The sequence below is a fragment of the Zonotrichia leucophrys genome, chromosome 6 (assembly GCF_028769735.1).
Source record: "Zonotrichia leucophrys gambelii isolate GWCS_2022_RI chromosome 6, RI_Zleu_2.0, whole genome shotgun sequence".
NCBI classification, from domain to species: domain Eukaryota; kingdom Metazoa; phylum Chordata; class Aves; order Passeriformes; family Passerellidae; genus Zonotrichia; species Zonotrichia leucophrys.
In genome coordinates, this window is record NC_088176.1 from 26,716,827 (window position 1) to 26,735,276 (window position 18,450).

Genomic DNA, 18,450 nt, shown 5'->3' on the forward strand with positions numbered 1-18,450 from the left:
TAGGAATTATTGTATAGATACAGCTGTTTTGTGAAATAGGTGTTCACCTGGTTGTATGTAAATTAGTTCAGAAACAGCATAATTCTGATTTTAGAAGCTAGACAAGGAGGGTGGGAGTATTTTCTTTAAAACAATAACATTAAGGTGAGCTTGGTGAACTACTTTAGAATCTGCTTTACAATGTACTGTTCGTCTATTGAACAGTAAACAATGAAAGTAGGTTTTGTTCCTTCATTTGATTACATTGTTCCAGCAAATACAATCACAGAAAGATTAACTACCTTCTGAGATAAGACACAGGCCCCAGCCAGAGGCAGCTGTTAAGGTTTCATATCTGCTTCACAAGCAATTAACTGTGTCTAAATAAGCAGTCTTACACAGAAGGGATGGGCAGCAGGTCACTCTGTATGGAGGAAGAGAGCTCATTTTGATTTCTCTGGGTGCAGTTTCATTTGAATAGCTATTGATCTTTAATGTAAAAGCATTGACAAGGCACGATACTTTTACTAACAACCTATTTTATCACGTGACAAAACTACAGGGCCTTTTTTCCATCCCTTCTGCAGCAGGATACCCAGTGCATATTTGTTACATTATAAGAAACTTTTTTTTTGTAAGTGAAATGATAGCCCCAAGACAGGCTTTCTGATATAAGAGAGCAAAGTGTGTTTTAGCAAAGACCTCAAGTCTTTTGAAGGATCTCTTTCTTGGTTATCAGTTGTGATGAAAGACATAAAAGAGCCTTCTCTAAACAGAGAAGTATTCTTCTCTGGCTGAACTTGTCTTGTACCTTAATAGAGCCTGTGGAGGTCCATGTTTCTCAAACTTCTCTCCCTTCTTTCTGCTTTGGTAGTAACATTTGATACAGTCTCAGCTGTACAACACTTTATTCCCCTACCACCACTGGGACTAAGCAATTCTCAGTGCTTGAAAAGCAAGTTAAACCTTGACTTGTCTACTGTTCCTGAATATGATTAGTTTACATTAGCTATTAGATTCTGATTAATCATGGAGTAGATCTCTTGTACATTCAATTTTAAGAGAAGCACTCTTTCTCTTACTCCAAGCCACATGCTCTAGTGCAGCTGGAAATTGTTCAGGTATTATGAAAAAATATCACATGATATTTCTAAACAGCTTATCAATTTGATTATAGCAAGAGGAAAAAGCAGCACCAAAACAACTTAGTTACTGGAGAAAAGACTGAATATTCTGACAGCAATGATCAGGAGAGCTGGAACATAAAATATGTGGAACATGAACCACCCATAAGGAACTCGCTTTGTAAGGAAGTTCCTCAGTTGAGAGCTGCAGAAGTGAACAGTCTGGGGTACCAGAGAAGGACTGAGGATCATTGCTATAACCACAGCAAACATCAAATTTCTGCCCATAACATACTACAGTATTGACCAATTTAATATGCAAATTTTAATTTGCAAAGACAGCAGCAGTTAGTCTGTAAAGGGTCCTGGGGCACTGCCACAAGACTGGAGCTATACAAGAGAAACCAATTAATCAAAAATTAAATTAGAACATGAACAGCCTTTCCTAAACAGGGCTTTGTTGCAAGGGTGACTTTAGCTTAAACAGTAGAAAGAATTCTCAGTTCCACTTGCCAGAAGTAATTTTTACATGCAATAAACATACAGAAGGCAACATAGATTAGTGGTTCCCACTTGGTATTTGTCACTTAATATTATAAATTGAAAAGATTTCTACACACTTCATGAGCCCTGTTACCTTCATCTCGACCCTGAAATTCAGAGTTGTTGACTCACTCAGTGAAACCTTACTTCTGCCACTCTTGGGAAGTTGAAGGATCACAGGAAATGCTGAGAATTTTGGTTTGGCGCATACCAGCAGGGATGAAATTGTTTATTTACTTATCACTTAATATCAAATACTCACTATTACAGAATTAATATTTTATCTCTAGAAAAAGGATTAACACCAATTTGTGCTGCATATAAGAATCACTGCCGTTTATACAACAGTAATTTCTAATGTGAATGAGAGCTTCATGGACATAAATAGAAGAATACTCTGCTAATACATTATTAAAAGAATTGAATATGAGACTTTAAATGAAAATTGACTTAGTATGCCTAAAAAAAGCTGACTACAATAGCTTGAACTAGTTTTCAAAGTTCCCAAGGAGGAAGGATCACAGGATGAATGTCTTTTCAAATAAAATGTTTTCAGACAGGGATCACCAGATGAAGTGTAATTGAAATAAGCCCTTTCATAAAAGCCTTGTCAAGTTAGTACCACACATTTACAAATATAAAAAACCAATAGAAATACTCGAAGTGTGATTTTCAGTAAGCAAAGCCAGTGTAAAAAGCTCTGTATCAGAAAATGCTGAGGGCCAGCACTGAAAACCAGACAGAGCAGCACAATCAGGAGAAGAGAGACCTCCACCAGCCAGGGTCCAGCCCCACTTTACCTGAGAAGTTGCCAGGTCAGGAGAAAGCAGCTGGGAGTCAAAATCCTTAGGCACTCTCCCCAGGACAACGTTGGGAAATTACTTTGGGATAAGATTTGCTAAGGATAACGAGAACAAGACATCTCAAGGAGCAGCTCCATCCTCAAGCTGAAAAGCCAGAGCCAAAGAGCAAAGAGCCCCAGACACAGCAGGGTTAGAGCTGCAACCTAGCAGCGCTCCTGCAGAGAGAAAGAAAAGGCATATCCAGGGCTGAGCTAAATAGAGCTCCTCATCAGGAGGGGTGGGTGGAGGCAACAGGTGAGGCTGGTCAGGGCATCAGGGCCTGTCAGTTCACCAGGTTCTGAGAGTTTGAAAATACTCTTGCTCCCCTGAAAGCAGCTGGTTTACTAACATTTACAACTCTTCTTTTACCTTTTCTTGCCATACTCACCAAGGTAGAAAGTTAAAAAGAAAGCATCTCTTTCAAGATTACAGTGTGATCACACAAGCTTAAATTGCATCCACAAGTGTTTCTTGTGTTGCGTTGAAATTCACTATGGTTTCTCTTTAAGTTCCTGATGTGAATTATACTCAAGTGATTTTCAGCCTCTCTTTTCTTTCTATAACTTTGGACTTTAACAAGCTGGCAGATCAGGTAGACATGAGGCTGTTCATGCTTCCCCTTCATTTTATCAACAGAGCCAATGAATGCTCTGAATCAAGGAGAAAACAGAGGACATGTCAACACCATTCAATAAGCACCATGCAGAGGTGATAGTTTGGGCTGTGGAAGCAGAATGGAGATGTCACTACAACACTTCTGGCAAGTTACTGCAGTTGAGCAGTACTTTTCAGTAATGTTAACAGTGCAGCATTTTCTTTCATACCTTTTTTTACCATTTTTAGCTCCTCTGCATGGCAAAATAGCATATGGTAAAGGACACCAAAAATAATAATAACAAAGGAAAATTTACAGGGATAATAGTCAAGAATCTGCAGCACCTCGTACTCTGGGATGTCCTGGTGTTAGGTACACAAAGATCCCTGGTATTGGGAAGGTACACGTGCAGCATGTTCTGCAAGACACTGTGGGATATTATTTAGAAGAGCAGCTGGAGGGAAGGAGAACTGGCCACATTGATTCAAAGCTGATAGTGTAGAACTCCTACCATTTTCAGAACAGCACACCAAATTGATGCAAGTGAGCATAGGCAGAGAAAAATGTTTTGAGCTGTCACAGGGCTGTGAGGAATGTGATCACATGCTGTGTAGGCACAAGTCATGTGCAGAGCCAGCTGTGCCAATAATCACTTGAAAATTAAATTGTAAGAGCATTGGGGCCTGTGATATCTGTTTGAGACAGTATAATTCCTCAAATATATCCTAGGTCTGTGCAGATACAGTGTTTGCTTAGCTGTGAATTCTCTGAAGAATTGTGTTACATTTTTTTCCCTGCTTAAGATGAATGAAAACATGTCAGTCCTGAGTGACAAGGCTTTAATGACCCTAATTGACCTCATTTTACACTCCTACCCACACACTGTGCCCATTGGCCCAGGAGTGCTACTTAAACTCGAGTCTGAGCCTGTGGAGCTTTGGTGACTTGTTTCTATGTGGTATGGCCTTTTTTTCCTTAGTGCTGCTGGTAATGCCTTATAGCTTATAGAAGTCTCTGCTTCTTCTTATCTGCTGCCTTCTAGGCTGTCCCTTCAGTTTGCCATTTATATAATCTGTTGTCATACTGTATCTTAAAGGTGTGGTTCTTCCTTCCTGTGCAATGAGCCTGGTCAGAGAACTGCAAATGAAGTGCAGCAAAAACGAATACAGGGAGCTGATGGAGGCTGAGTATGAGTGATGATAATGCTCTCTTTTGGCTTCTTTAGATATGCCCATTAAATTGCTTTTAGTTTTCTTCCTAGTTGTTCTACAGAGGGGGTTTGGCTGCTTTTGCTGCTTCAGAAAGCAATTGCACACAAGGCAATTGCTTCAGTGCGGATTTCTACTTTATTTGGTGCTTGATGAACACCCTGTTGTTGAATCCCAGGAGTGTAATACTGACAGGATAATCTGTGTGGCACAGGATTATTCTGTGAGCATTTTAATTTTGTCTTATTTTACAAGTGTGAGGAAATAAAGGTTTCTTATAGTGCACCGTGGGCCAAACTGCAACTCAAATGTGACCACTCTGGTTGTATCAGTCAAGTCCTACTGTACTTTATGGGGAAGGCCTGCCATGCCAGATGCTCTTCCTATAAAGCAGGCAACTGAGAAAAGGGAAGTAATAACATTCCCTTTTCCCCAGTGCCACATTTCTCACCACAGAGTGAGCTCTTTTTAGTGGGAAGCTGTAAAAGACTGCAAGGGGCAAGATGTTTCCATTCTAAGCGTGTCAAGAAAGGGGGTTTTCTCCCCTCTAAAACCACACAGAGGAAGGAAAAAAAAAAAAGGTAGGAAGGCAGTATCTCTTCCTTATAGCTCAGAAATTGGACATGAATTAAGAGTCATGTAAAGCTATTCAGAAAGTCCATACCAAAAAATAGAGACTGCCTGAGTCCCAGCTTTGTCTAGAGGGGCTGCCTGCCCTTGCTTGCACAGAAAATTATGTTATTCTGGAAAGAAAGAAGGAAATTATTTCTGTATTATGGCTACTACTAAAGAGGAAGTCAGTAGTTAATTGAGTGTTTGTGGGTGTGAATTTGCTGAGGGATGACCCAGCTGGAGGTAGGACTACATCTCTTGGTTACAACTGCCTGGAGGGCTCTGATGCTGCAGCAGGTACAGCCTGGTCAGGTGGGAGCTCTGGCAGCAGAAGCTGCCTCAGCAGCATTACTGTGCAGAACACCAGATGTTTATGGCACAGGGAACCTATTTTTTAACAATCAGAGATACTAATGATGGTCATCATAGGTGTTCTTATAGAAAATATTTAAAGTGATTTGGTCAGCCCTGTCTGATTACCAGATACTCCAGAAAAGGCAAGGAAGGAAAAACGTAGCCTCTTAATGACACATAAGAATCTGGTTTCGGTATAGGACTAATGTTAATTATGTTTCTTTTCCATCAGTGTAGACGAGGACCCTGCCATTAGGCAGGAAAATTACTTTCCTTTCCCCCCACCCCTTACTGCAGCAATTTTCACAGCTGCCTTCTTACAAGTTTGTTGTTAAACCACTTTTGCCCCACAAGACACTGCTTTTTTTAAAAACAATGTTCTATATGCTTTTTATATGATGTGTAATCTGTCATGGACATAGAAATTAATGTTCAACCTAAATCACCATTTTTTTCCAGTATGTCTAGGGTACTTGACATACTCCAGGCCAGTGTATCTCAAAGGATACTGCTTTGCACTCAGCCTCCATGCTGTTCTCTCTCTTCCACAGAGCCTTTCTTCAACCCTTTAAAGGCCCTGGTGTTTCCCTTGGGCCCCAATCTAGGAATGATCTCTTCACTTGCTCTCAGAAAGATTTAAATTTTTCTGTGGTCCCTGGTGTAACACCAACAGCCCTTGGCAAGACCTGGCTTCTCTTCTCATGCTTTCAGTCCCCAGTGCTGTGTGGGAATTAAAGTCTTGTGCTCTGTCATGACTGTTTCAGAGGGAACAGTCCTGCTATCATGGGGAAAAAGATCATATGCAGGAGAGGTGCAGCTTCTTTCTCTGCTAGAACTTTAGGTTGCCACGTTGAAGTTTTTTCCCAAGAAATAGAAAAGATAAACAATAAAATACCTGGGAAGAAATAATAAGTTAGCTATTAACTTTGGCTAGGAGTTGTTTTTTTAAGTGTTTAGGGAAACTGAAGCTAAAAGTAAGCCTCCTGTTTTGATAGCTATTTTAATCTGAATGAAAAAGTTTTTGTGTGGAAAAACCTTTAGATTCATATCTATCTGAAATGCTCCCTAATTACTGATGCATTGTAAACTATCAAATAATTATTAAATATACATAGCCTTTTATATAAGGATAGACACTTGCAAACAGTGGGAGGGGTAATACTCTGGCACATCAAGGTTTGTTTACAGAGTAGCTCTTAGGTGCACTTGTACAACAAGCAGAGCCACTCAAACCTACTCAATAGAAATAATTATCACTGATATTTGGAGCTGTTATGGGTTTATGACAGGACCTACATGGACATTTTCCAAGCCACAAATTATATAACAGAAGAGGTTGGGAGCAAGCAGTGGATTTAGATATTCAAAGTCAGTATGACACAATGCACTGTTAATAAGTAATTGACTGTAAATGCAGCTCTCTACAAGAAGATTAACTGTGCTCTCTTTTGAAACATAATTACTTGAGTGAACTCTTCTCCGGAAAGAAAAATCAAATATTTGTGGGAGTCTTCTGGAGGTGAAAAAACCCCCTTTTTTTGGATTAACATAGGAATGTTTTGTTATAAAATGTATATTTTTTTGTTAAGTATAAAGTAATGTTTGAGTAAGTTGCAGTTATCTGGTGATGAATACCTGAGGATTGTTGGCTGTTGTGAAAGTGTAAGTTGATTTGAATTACTGGCTTGTATAAAGCAAAGAAATCTGATGGTGTGTGGTGCTGTGCATTGGGCCAGTCTTTTGCTGCTGGGGATTTGCCTGTGAGGACTAACAAAGCCTTTAGTCTAGTCTATTTATTCATTCACACTTGTGCTTGCTTCCCTTTAAAGGAACTGAAACCCAATGCCTTAGAAAAACCTAAACTTTCTGCTGATTTAGCCAAAGAGCACAGTTGTATCTAGCTGGATGAAAGCTAAGTACAGTGATGGAGACACAGCATGAGTGCCTTTGTGTACCATCCTTTCTCCTCTCAAACATGTCAGAGAAGCCAAGGGGAAATGTAGAATTACGAAAGGAAGAGGACAAATGTGGTAAAGAGAGATGGATGTGGAATGCCAGAGGCACAGTGAGCAGGTGAAGCAGACTGAATGAAGAAAGGTGATGGGAAAGACTGCATGCTTTCTTTTTGTGTAAGAGTAATGCATTAATGTGTGGTTTGCCAGGTGTCACTCCCTGTCTCCAGGATGGTTGCAGCTATAACTGTGCAGGACTGACACTCAGCAAGATGCTCTGTGTCCTGTCTTCTGTAGCTGCTACCTGGCCAAGATAACTATGCTTGGCTGACCTGGAAGTCTGCAGAGCATGTCTGTAGTTGCTGTATTTGATAACTGGTGCTCTTGAACCTGTGCAACTGCAGATGGACTTGGTCATGCAGTCTGAGGAGTGTCTGTGCCAGCAGTGCTCTGAAGCCTCAAGTGAGACCACCTAATATCTGAGTGACAATCCTACCCCACGCCAAGTCCCTGCAGTCCCTGCTTGCTAGGTGCAGGTTGCATCTTTTATAGCAAGTGACTGGCTGTTACACAGCCAGGTCTGACAGAAGGAATAGTAGATCTCCTGTTGTTAAAGTACAGCAGCTGCACAATTTCCTCAACCAGGCAAAATCAGGAGTGTGCCTTACACAGTTCTTTGCAGGACTACATCACCTTTATGGTCAAATCATCAGAATTTTGAAAAGGCAAACCATTGCACGTTGAAAGGTGAGCATAGATGGATAACCATCACGTGTTGCTCTGGACTTGCTGCTTTCACCAGTGTTTCTGTCTCTGGGAGTCTCTTTGCAGTATGTGAGAGCTTCTAGTTAACTAAATGTCACATTGTATTGTGTTGTGTGATGAGCTGGCCAACTCTGCAGTGGAGTGGGACCAGCCATGCCAATAGTGAAACTGTTCCCAGTGAAGTTCTATTTGCATTCCTTGTAAAGTGCTACTGCAGCCTCTGAAAGATTCAATTTCCTTTCTATTTTTGTATCATTTTCCAAGTCTGTAGTTAATATTGACTGACAGGGCCAGCTGAGAATCTTGGGATTTCCTATTACAGATAATTAAGGAAAATACTAATTCATGCACAGACAGATGCCTTGTTGTAAATTGCACTGCATGAATATCTTTTCCCTTCACTGCTAATTCTGTTTCCTCCTGATTACTGAATCTGACTCATTGTATAAGGTGCTAGGGGCATGCAGCAGGTTTCCAGCCAGGAGATGTGTAAAGAAAGCTTCAGAGAAGCTTGATCTTATGTTTTCTGAAGTGTTGTTTTTTGTGGGCCTGTTGTCTGAATAGTTCTGTACCTAAGATATATGACAGCTTGTGTTTTATGCTTTCTTAATGGAGCTTGGAGAAGGACCTGGGAGAGGGAACTGCCTTCATCAAGGGCTTTTCCAGTTCACCTTACTTACTTCCAAGTTGGTGTTTGGTTTTATTTTAGGCTAAATTTAAGCTTCCTGTTTTGTTCAAAAGAGAGATTGCAGTCAGGGAGCAGTAATAATAGGCTGTTCTGCAACATAGGTAAGCCAGAAGCTGAGGATGACAGCAAGGCAGGTGTAGAAAGTGGCCTCACCAATGCCACAGGACTTGTACAGGAAGAGCAGAGAAGGGCCAGTGGCCCCACAGACATTGTGAGCCAAGTCTAGTGCTGAGTTGTGTCAGGGTCTAGTGAGAAAGATGCGTTGGGGTCCAGCAGGGCACGTTAATAAACATGTAACCACGTATTTGAACAGGGGAGTAGCTGGTGATAGAAGCACAAAGCTGTTCTCTTCAACATCTTGTGGAATAGATCTGTTTCCTGGGAGACTGGCTGCTTATCTTGTTACTAAAAAGATCTGATAGTAATCCCTGTTCTCTAGGAAGGAAGGTGCTGAAGTCTCCTGAGTCACAACTTGCCAACAAGCAGAATGGTAAATGTTGTTTGTAACATGTCGAAGTACAATGAAACATGAGTGGAGAGGAAGGAGATCTTTGCTTGTCTTGCACTTTCTCAAGTGTCTCCTGCAGAGGGATGTGAGACCCAGTTTGCTGGAGCCACACCAGTTTGCTCCCATCTGCCTAAACTGGGTACCAGCAGAAGGGACATTCTGGCAGTTCTGCCTTTCCCAGTCTTCTACCTGATGAAAAGGAACTTTGAGTGTGCAGGCTCAGGCAAAACACCTGCAGCACAGGTTTGGCCTCCCAACTGAGTTAGCAGAGCTGCTACTTTGGTGAGGGGAAAGACTTTCCAGTTGGAAACAGACCAAACTTTGTCTGTCATCAAGGAACACACAAGTATGCCCTGGAGCAGGTCAGAGCTTACCCTTCAGCACTTGATCCAGACGAATTTTGAAGTTCTGTTCTTTCAATATCCAAGTTACCAATCTGAGGGCGCTTTAGACAAACCAATGTTGCTAGCAGGCATGGTTAATACTAACTTCCTTGTGCTGGGGAAAAAAATACATATTAGATTCCTGGAGTTCATCATGAAAGGTGGGAAATCAGTAGAAATAAACAAGACACAAGTTCAGTATTCTATGAATGTCCTTGGTTGAGGTTGCTGAGTGTCCTAAAAGACAAGGATATGGCAAAGCTCAGTAACTGGGTTTTGACAGACTCCATTGCAATACCTTCCTTTCTAGCTCTGTTGTGCCTCTGCGTTTATGTAATTTTATAAGTTCATGTCTCAGATAGTTAACTCTGATTATGGTCATTGATATCTATTCAGTGAATAGTGAAAAATAGTGAAAGTGGACTGCTTTTTACCAAGTTTTGCTTCCAAGACTCTTAACCCCTAAGTGCTGGGACTTGCTATTAGCTAGTGGCAAAACAAAGGCAACCCACACACCTTCAAATTGCTACTAATTCCCTATATCCTTTCCCTTGGAATGCTGCAAAAGCAATCTCTAGCCATGCACACTTATTCTACTGATCTGTGCTGAAGCTTGTATTTTCTAGCCATGCACTGCCATCCTAACACACAGCATTAGTGCTACACAGAATAGGGTATTCTGTGGGCTTTAGTTAGGCTCTTAATATTAGAGAGCTGAAATTAAAGTATTTTCATGTATAGGTATTAGTGTGTGTGTATATATGATGCCATTTTGAAAAAGCATATGACTCACTTGGCACTTACTAGCATATGGAGTTTATAATAGAATTATAAAATAGTCCTGCTGAGAAGGGACCTCAGGAACTCTCTCATTTAGCCTCCAGCTCAAGGCAGGGTCAGCTCAAAGGTCAGACCAGCCTGTTCAGGGCTTTATCTAGGAAGGTTTGGAAACCTTCAAGAATGGGAACCGTGCACTCTCTGGGCACTTTGTTTCCTTGCCTGCAGAAGTTTTTCTGTACCTGCAGCTGGAATTTCTCTCAAGACCAGCACATGCTATTACAATTAATTTAATATTGTAAAACAAGTGTGTTGGATTGTAGTACAGGAGTAATGTCAGATGCTGAAAATGAACATGGGCCACAAGGGAAATGCTGCTGATGGGGCCAGAGGTCAATGTCTGTCAAATCTGTTCTAGCTGGGATCCAGGGGCCCTACTCGTGGCTCTTAATTGCACGTGGAGCTCAATGTCTGTAAGTCAGCCAGAGCAGAGGCTGCTACAGAAACAGTGCCATGCCACCAAAAGCACCCTGAAGTAAAAGTGTTCATAAAAGTTATATTTGAGTAAATCTTCCATACTTTGTTTTCCTGAGGAGTTTGACACATTTTCCCCCCAGCAATCTAGGCATGATTCGTGTCTCTCTCTGCTGCTCATTTCTTTGTAGAGCAGCAAAACCAGCATGAAATTGATGTGATCTTCTTTCATTGCTGCCCAAAAGGTTCTGAATAGCAACCCTGGAACAGAGTGGGCTTGTTGACTTCATTCTGCAGCTGCATGAAAAATCTGCCTCTAAGCCTGCAGCTTCAAGAAGACAGCACAGCATCTGTTCACATAAAAGATAGCTTTGAGTTTGTCTTTTTTAAATAATGAGAAATTTAAACTACTGGGTTTGAATGGAAACTTGGAAACAGGTTACTTGGCTTCCCTCATTTGCCAAGGAAAGCTTTCCACTTATCTTTGACAAAGGACTGGAAGAATTTTCTTCAATTTAATTTAAATATTTTTGCTCCACATGTAGAGAAATTAACATCTAATTTATGAGAAACTTCAATTCTGTTATAACAATCATGTGAATCTCTGTTTACTCAAGGTACAAAGTCTGATTTTTATGGGATGGTTCTTTCTGTATGTATCCTTTATATGCATTAGCTCATCACCATGATAGGTTCCTATCAGTTTGCCAACATTGTGCCCTTCACAGAAGTTATAGTTAACCCAGGGGCCAAATGCAGAGTGCCAGGGAGTAACATCTGGGCATCTGATTTCCATGGGATCATGCATAGTTCTGCTCTGATAAAGTTTAATGCATCATGCTTAAAAACAAAAAAAGGCATTCTCTGAGCAGATCTTGAAGTTGCAAGATACTCAATTTCTCTAATATCTTCCTATTGTAATTATGTACACTGGTTTGTAAAGCCATTATTATGGACATGTTGTAAAGTCAATATTGGACTATTGCTTAGCAGATTTATAGCTTGACTTCTAAAAATGTTTCTGCAGTTCCTTTATAAATTGTTGTCTTTATAGTCCAGCTTAGAAGTTTTGTTATTGAGTATTGGGAAAAGCATTTAATTGGCAAGTATTCCACCATAAAACCAAGGTACCTTGCTCCTGTCTGTTTGCTTTCCAGTAAGCTATAACAATATTCCTGCCTGTGCAAATCTGGCTGATGTGTTCTATCAGAAGCAATTTTTCAACTTGAACTTTGGTACTAAAACCAAAAAAAAATTCAGTGAATTTTTTGTTCTGAGATGCCTGGGTTGATACCTTGACATTGGATTTGTGTGGTGGATGTTCATTGCCAGGTGGCCTCACCATTCCATGAGAGAGCATTTCTGTTGTCCTGGGACAATTTCCACTGGAGGCTGTCAGACTTAACCAGAAGAGACTTTTGTGCAGGAAGCTTCAGCTCCTCAAAGGAAGGATATGCAGGACAAAGAGGTAAAAAGCTTCATGGCTTTATTCAGCCATATCTGAAAGGACCTCCGTGTTAGGGATGAAACTAAGACAATTCTAAGCCTGCCAGAGGTAGTAAGAGCCAATTTCCCTAATGCAGTGGGGATTCTTAGAGCTCCATCAATGATGTTTATGGCCAGTTGTTTGGCAAGACTGTGGTTTGCAAACCTTGTACATGATATTTCCCTGTCACAGATTGTCTCAAGCAGAAATACTCACATCCATACACAGAGCTAGTTTACACAATGGAGCCCAGTGTAGAAAGGGAGATGAGTGTGGTGCCAGAGCTGTAGCACTGCTTCTCCTTGCTGTGCTGCTTCTGCCTGTCCCAGCTGGCAGCTGAGATGTCTCTGAGTGTACATCATGCATACTGCATCCATTTTCTGTGGGAAAAGCCTTGCATCATGTGAGGTTTTATTGAAATTCTGGTCCCACAACTCTCACTTCAGGAGTTTATTGGTTTTTATTCTCTTACAAGTGCTGGCTAAAATGACATTCAGGAGTATCTGTATGACCTGCCAGACTAACACAGCTCTGACAAACCAGTTCAGCACTACAAACAGCAAGAAGGTGTCAGAAGAAAAGCCATGAGCTTGGTCAGTTGATCTGCTCATGGGATCTTCATTTTTGGAATCTGTGCTAAAAGGAATGCACGTGAAAGTAAATGGAGAGGTATTGAATTATTTACTTTTTGGCTATAGTTATATTAATGAAATCACGAAGAGTAAAATTGGGAACATGTCCAGTGTAGTCCAGCAAGCAAAAAATCCACTGGCCTATCTTAATTACAGCTGCCAGTAGCAAAATATAGGACTTGACAATAACTTCAGAGTGATAAAAATGCAGTTTCAAATAGTTAAGAGTCAGATGAAGTCAAAATCCAATTTTGAAAAATAAATACACTGTTTAATTAACACCTGATTGTGGTGTGCTTCATAGCCTGAGCTGCCAAAAAAGTAATAGTGATCCTAAGAGCAGGTACATAAATTACTGCTGCTTCATTTTCAATAAATGTTTGGTAACTTCTTTGTTTACCAGTAGGTGTCACTGGAGTCCCGCAGAGAGCTGTTACTGCTTTAAAACATCCTTTCTGCTTAATCGAACCTTTATTTCATAGAGGAACATTCAATATTTGTACATGATGACGTACATACACTAAAATGAAGAACTGTCAGCAATGCTCTCTCCACTGTTTTTTCCTGCCTTAGCTACTGATAACTGTTGGTGGATAATTCAATTATTTGAGACAGATTCTGATTTTTTTTTTCCTCTGCAGCATGACTGAATCTGGCCCAAGCTGATAATGACCAAAACCTTCTATTTTATACAAAGATGAAACCACTTAGCAGTGCTTGTGTGATTACTCAGCCCTTGCCCAATCTTGTATTTGGTGGTGGGAAGAAAATGGAAAATTAAGCCAAAAGACCTAAACACTTGGTTTCTTCCTTTTTTTGGGACCTGTGTTGAAAATTAGAGTCTGGGAACTGATTGGGACAGGAAGGACCTGTCAGCCACAAAACAGCTCTCTGCAAGACTGAGAAAGCATTTAAGGAACAACATTTCTTACACTTTATATTAAAGATGCAGCACTGGGCTGATGAAGACTTAGAATTGAGCTGAAGTAGAGCATGGAATGATTTATTCCTTTTGAATGAACTGTAGTTCTTTTCTGCTGTGTTTGCTTGACAGCAGATCAGCAAAGGTATTTTGATTGTGATGAGCTTTCAAGTATGCTTAAGTATCTACCATCTGAGAGGCACAAAAAGCACTAGGTAGACACTGGCATGCTGTTCAAGCCACTTGTTATCATCACCAAAAGATAAAAGGAATTATGTTTTGTTTTCCCCAAGCCATGGTACAAGGCTTATTTTTTTATACGAACCGCTGGGGAGACATTTTGATTTAGTCAAAGCATCTTAGTTTGAGCCTAAACTCTTGCATCAGTCATTCCTTCAATTTCTTTCAAATGTTTACCAAAAAAACTGTGCCACACAATAAACATTTATCTCCGAATTTCAAGGTCACAGATCCAGCAGAGAAGTCTAGCATAAGGAGGCTGCCTGCAGGCCAGTGTATTATTAGAATAATAATGTGTTTTTGGACAGTAAATGCACTGCCTGCTCTGTTGCCCTTACATGTGGCTGATCCAGTAATGAGTCATTTCCGTGACACGTCTGAAGAAGCAGGCAATGCACAGATGTTTTCAGCCTTTTGTTATCATTAGCCACTTTGCTGAGTGTACTCTGCCACCACTCATTACCAGGCCCTCTACTCCATGCTGTGGTGTGACCTTTGCTGTGCTGTGATTTCATGGGACATGGCTGCATTGCATGCAGGGAGCCTTAAGTGTGAACAGGTTTGCAAAACTGGCACAGTGTAAGGCCCTGGACACACCAGGGTCTTGTGCAACAGCCATTGCAGCTTTCTTGGTGGTGCTGCGTTGTAGTCTGAGTAAAGGTGAAAGTAATTTGTTCAGAGCTCTATTCTGGGAGGAAGCTAATGAAATCACTAACTGATATTTTGTTGCCTCCTACATTCCCATGAGGAAATCTTAATTTGATTTTTTTTTTTTCAAGTTTCATTTTATCAGCTTAATTTGCTAGCTAGTCCATGAATTCTGTCATGATGTTCAGGGACACGTCCACTCAGACCTCATTAGTTACATCAGCTTTAATTCTCTGTGGATTTTCTTCTCCAGTTGTAGTTGATGTTGCCATCCTTTGTAGCATTGCTCACAAGCCTCAATGGCCACACATCCTGGTTCCAGTGCACCAACAAATTTGTTAATCTGATACTGCTGGCTTTAATGACTATAGAAGTGCTTACCTCTTTCTAAAAAGTAGAAGCAACTACTTGGGCAATACAAAGGTGAAAGCAAAACTCTTGTAAATTAAAACTCAAAAGATAGTGTTACAGGTTACAGCATCTCAATGTGACAGCCACATGCAAATCCAATAATCAAAACTGAGAGGACAAAGGAAGATAAAGTTTTGGTCACAAAGCTACTCTTTTTAAAAGATGAAGGAAGCAAAGCAACAAAATAAGCAACAGAAATGGCTTCTCCCCTTTTGCTGGAGGAGGAACAGAGTAGGACAATGACAGCTGCACCAATGAGCTTGTTACAAGAACCAATTTCTTGATGGGTTCCCATGTTTTTCTTTCCCCAACAAGCACTATGTGGACAATTTGGTAGCTTTCCTTAAGGGCTGTTGCTAAAAAAACAGACAGAAATTCAATAATAATGTGAAAAAGAGAGATCTTAAAAGGAAGCCAAAAAAAATCAGAAAGAAGGAAAGATTGGTATTCAGTCTGGTCATCCTACAGGGCTGTGAGAGATCTCAGGTATTTGAGAGAGCACCCTTTTATTCCTTCTACAACAATGGGAACTTGCTTTGTTCAAAGCACGGAGGAACCTAGACTTTCCTTGTGGATTTTAAAGCCAGGCTGCATCCTTACTGCAAATGCCTTGGTTTTTTTTCCTCCCAAAACATGTTGGCACATTGTAAAATTTTCAGTGGGAAACAGCACAGGTGGTTACTTTCTCAGCAGAGCTTGCTGGGAATATATTGCATAGCAGAATAAAGTTTTGACCTTGATGATCATAACAAGGTGAAAGCTACTTTGTGCTTTCCCACTAGTGTTTCACCACAGGTTTTTCCAGTAGACTTACAGGCTGATCACCTAGGGGAAAAAGCTGCACAGAAAACCACTGAGAATTTGGCTGTAGGTGAGTGACTGCTGTTGGTTCATCAAGTAAAACAAGTCTTTCCAGAGGCTCTGGCATTGCAGGGACGATGCTGCCTCTAACATGATTGCAACAGGTGGGTGTGCAGGCCAGAGAGGAGGTAGGAGGAGTAGCACAACTTTTTTGTCTGGGCCTGATTCAGTAATGCCATGATCCAGGGAATTTTTATTCTTTAAATCATGGCCATCTGGCTTTTTGCTGCACTGATATAAGCATTCCTTTGGGCTGTCCAGCAGTGTTTGTTTTAACCTTTTTGTTATCAAACTTAGTACCTTGGCATGACCTCCAGTATGAGGAGGCAGCTACTGAAAACTATGATCCAAAGCTATATAAAGATCCCCTGTTTGAACACCTTTCAGTCCTTCTTCTAAGGGTTCAGTGTCAGAAATTAGCAGTATTTCATTGGAAATAGCTCACTAAGAAAAGCCAAATTCTTGACAGAAATTATACTTTGCTGTACACTGGGTTGCAGATCTCTCCTCTTTCCTGTACTTTCTACTTTATGGTTTGCCTGGCAAGGTTTTGGTAGCAGGAGTGGCTTCTGTGAGAGGCTGTCAGATGCTTCTCTTGTGTCCAATACAGCCCACCCAGCTGGCTCCAAGATGGACCCAGCACTGGCCAAGGCCAAGCCCAGCAGTGATGGTGGTGGCACATCTGGGATAACAGAAATAAGGGAAGAAGAAAACTGCCCAACTGCAGCTGGAGAGGGGAATATCTGAGGGGGGAGGAGATAGAGAAAACTGGGAGCAAAGTTAAGCCTGGGAAGAGGGAGGATGTGGGGAAGGTCTTTCACAATTTTAGTTTTATTTCTCATTATCCTACTCTGACTTGGTTGGCAATAAATGTAACTAATCTTCCCAAGACAATTCTGTTTTGCCTGTGACAGTAACTGGTGAGTGATCTTTCCCTGCTCTTTTCTTGACCCATGAGCATTTTGTTGTGTTTTCTCTCCCCTACCCAGCTGAGGAGGGCAGTGACAGAGCAGCTTAGGTGGACACCTGGCATCCAGCTTGGGTCAGCCCAGCACGTCTGCCCTGTGCAGCCAGTGCAGCTCTCAGTACAGCCCTGCCATTCCTGCCCATCCTGTGCTGCTGCTGGGGCTGGGGCAGCTGCCCTTCCTCCAGCGTCTTACTGGTGATACTAAAGCCTTAGTCGCTATTTTAGGAGAAGTTGACTAAAATATGGTAATTAGTTACTTCATGTGTCTCTTTACCCTCCTGTCACCTTTGCTGTGCAAATAGCAACGGGGAAATTCTCACCCCAGTGAACTGAAATGGCAACGGCTGTGTGCTCTCACCCGTGTGTGCCTGTGACATTTGAAGGACAGCAACAGGAGCACGGTGACTTTTGGCAAAGAAAAAACAAAAAGCACCAAAATGTTTAGCATTGTAAGTGGTGCTTGCTGGGACATGAAAGCACTGCAGCAGCTGTGGGTGCAGCAGGACATCCTCTTCACCCCCATCCCTTCCCACCTGGACAAGAGGCAAGGAAGGAAGCACTACAGGAAGCTGAGAGCTTGAAAGGCAAATGGAGACTGGACTGAGAGGCTTTCAGTTGTGAGGGGGGCATTTTAGGCATGAGGAGCAATGGGAAGAGCTTTTCTATGAGCTGCTGTTTGCTTCCTGGGTAGTGCTTCACAGGGAAAAAAGGGAATGGATTATAAGCTTATTCCCTTCTTGTGGGAAAAGGACTGGAGCAAGGTGTATAATGGTGCTACTTCTTGTACTTGATAAAAAGGACACCTACTGCTATGGTCCCTTTAAAACCTGTAGCCTCAGTGCTGCTGTTACTCTCAAATGCTGTTTTGTCCATGAAGCAGCACTGAGGAACCTTCCTGGCAGCTTTCTGGAAGGATGTGGCTGTCTTCATCTGCCCCAAGAGTATCTGCTGCATGGGAAACCTTCTGTTTTCCAACTGCATTGCCTCCCTTTTCTTTTGGAAGAAACTGATACAGTTTAAAGTGGTTTAATGTTTTTGAAAGGCTCTGTACCAGGCTGCAGCTCATTTGGAAAATTCTGTGTTGCTCGCCCCACACAGGTCCTGCACAGAACCTCAAGAGGAAAACTGAGAGGGGTCCAGAGTGTATTAAGATATGATGTATCCAAATAACTGTTCTGTCCCTTTTATGTGTTCCTCTTACTATGTTTTTATCTCTTTTATATCCACCTTTGATGCATTTGAGCTGTGTTTTTCATTTGGGGGGGCAGGCAGTAATGGAAAGCTGTAGGATTCACTTAGGCTTTCTCAGAAAACTTAAGGGTGAAAAAACTACTCTTTGAAAATGGTTGCATTATCTTCCACTGCTGACAAATGCCAAATGTTTCATGGGCTGCTTTTTTGTGAAAGGATTTGTGTGGTTGGATTTGGGGATTTTTTGGTGTGAATGGAGATGGCAACCAACAGTAATATAATTTCACA

At 41.3% G+C, this 18,450-nt stretch overlaps 2 protein-coding genes across 10 annotated transcripts in view; one reads left to right on the forward strand and one right to left on the reverse strand.

The window, feature by feature from the left end:
• OPN4 (opsin 4) overlaps positions 1–2,647 on the reverse strand; it is a 40,368-nt gene extending 37,721 nt beyond the window's left edge. For all 9 annotated transcript variants that reach the window (XM_064716967.1, XM_064716966.1, XM_064716971.1 and 6 more), the window contains exon 1: positions 2,447–2,647. The gene's annotated coding sequence lies outside the window, so the exon portion shown is untranslated. The remainder of the gene's footprint in view (positions 1–2,446) is intronic.
• Positions 1–18,450, forward strand: part of WAPL (WAPL cohesin release factor) — a 133,663-nt gene that overhangs the window by 48,536 nt on the left and 66,677 nt on the right. The gene's annotated exons all lie outside the window — the stretch shown is intronic.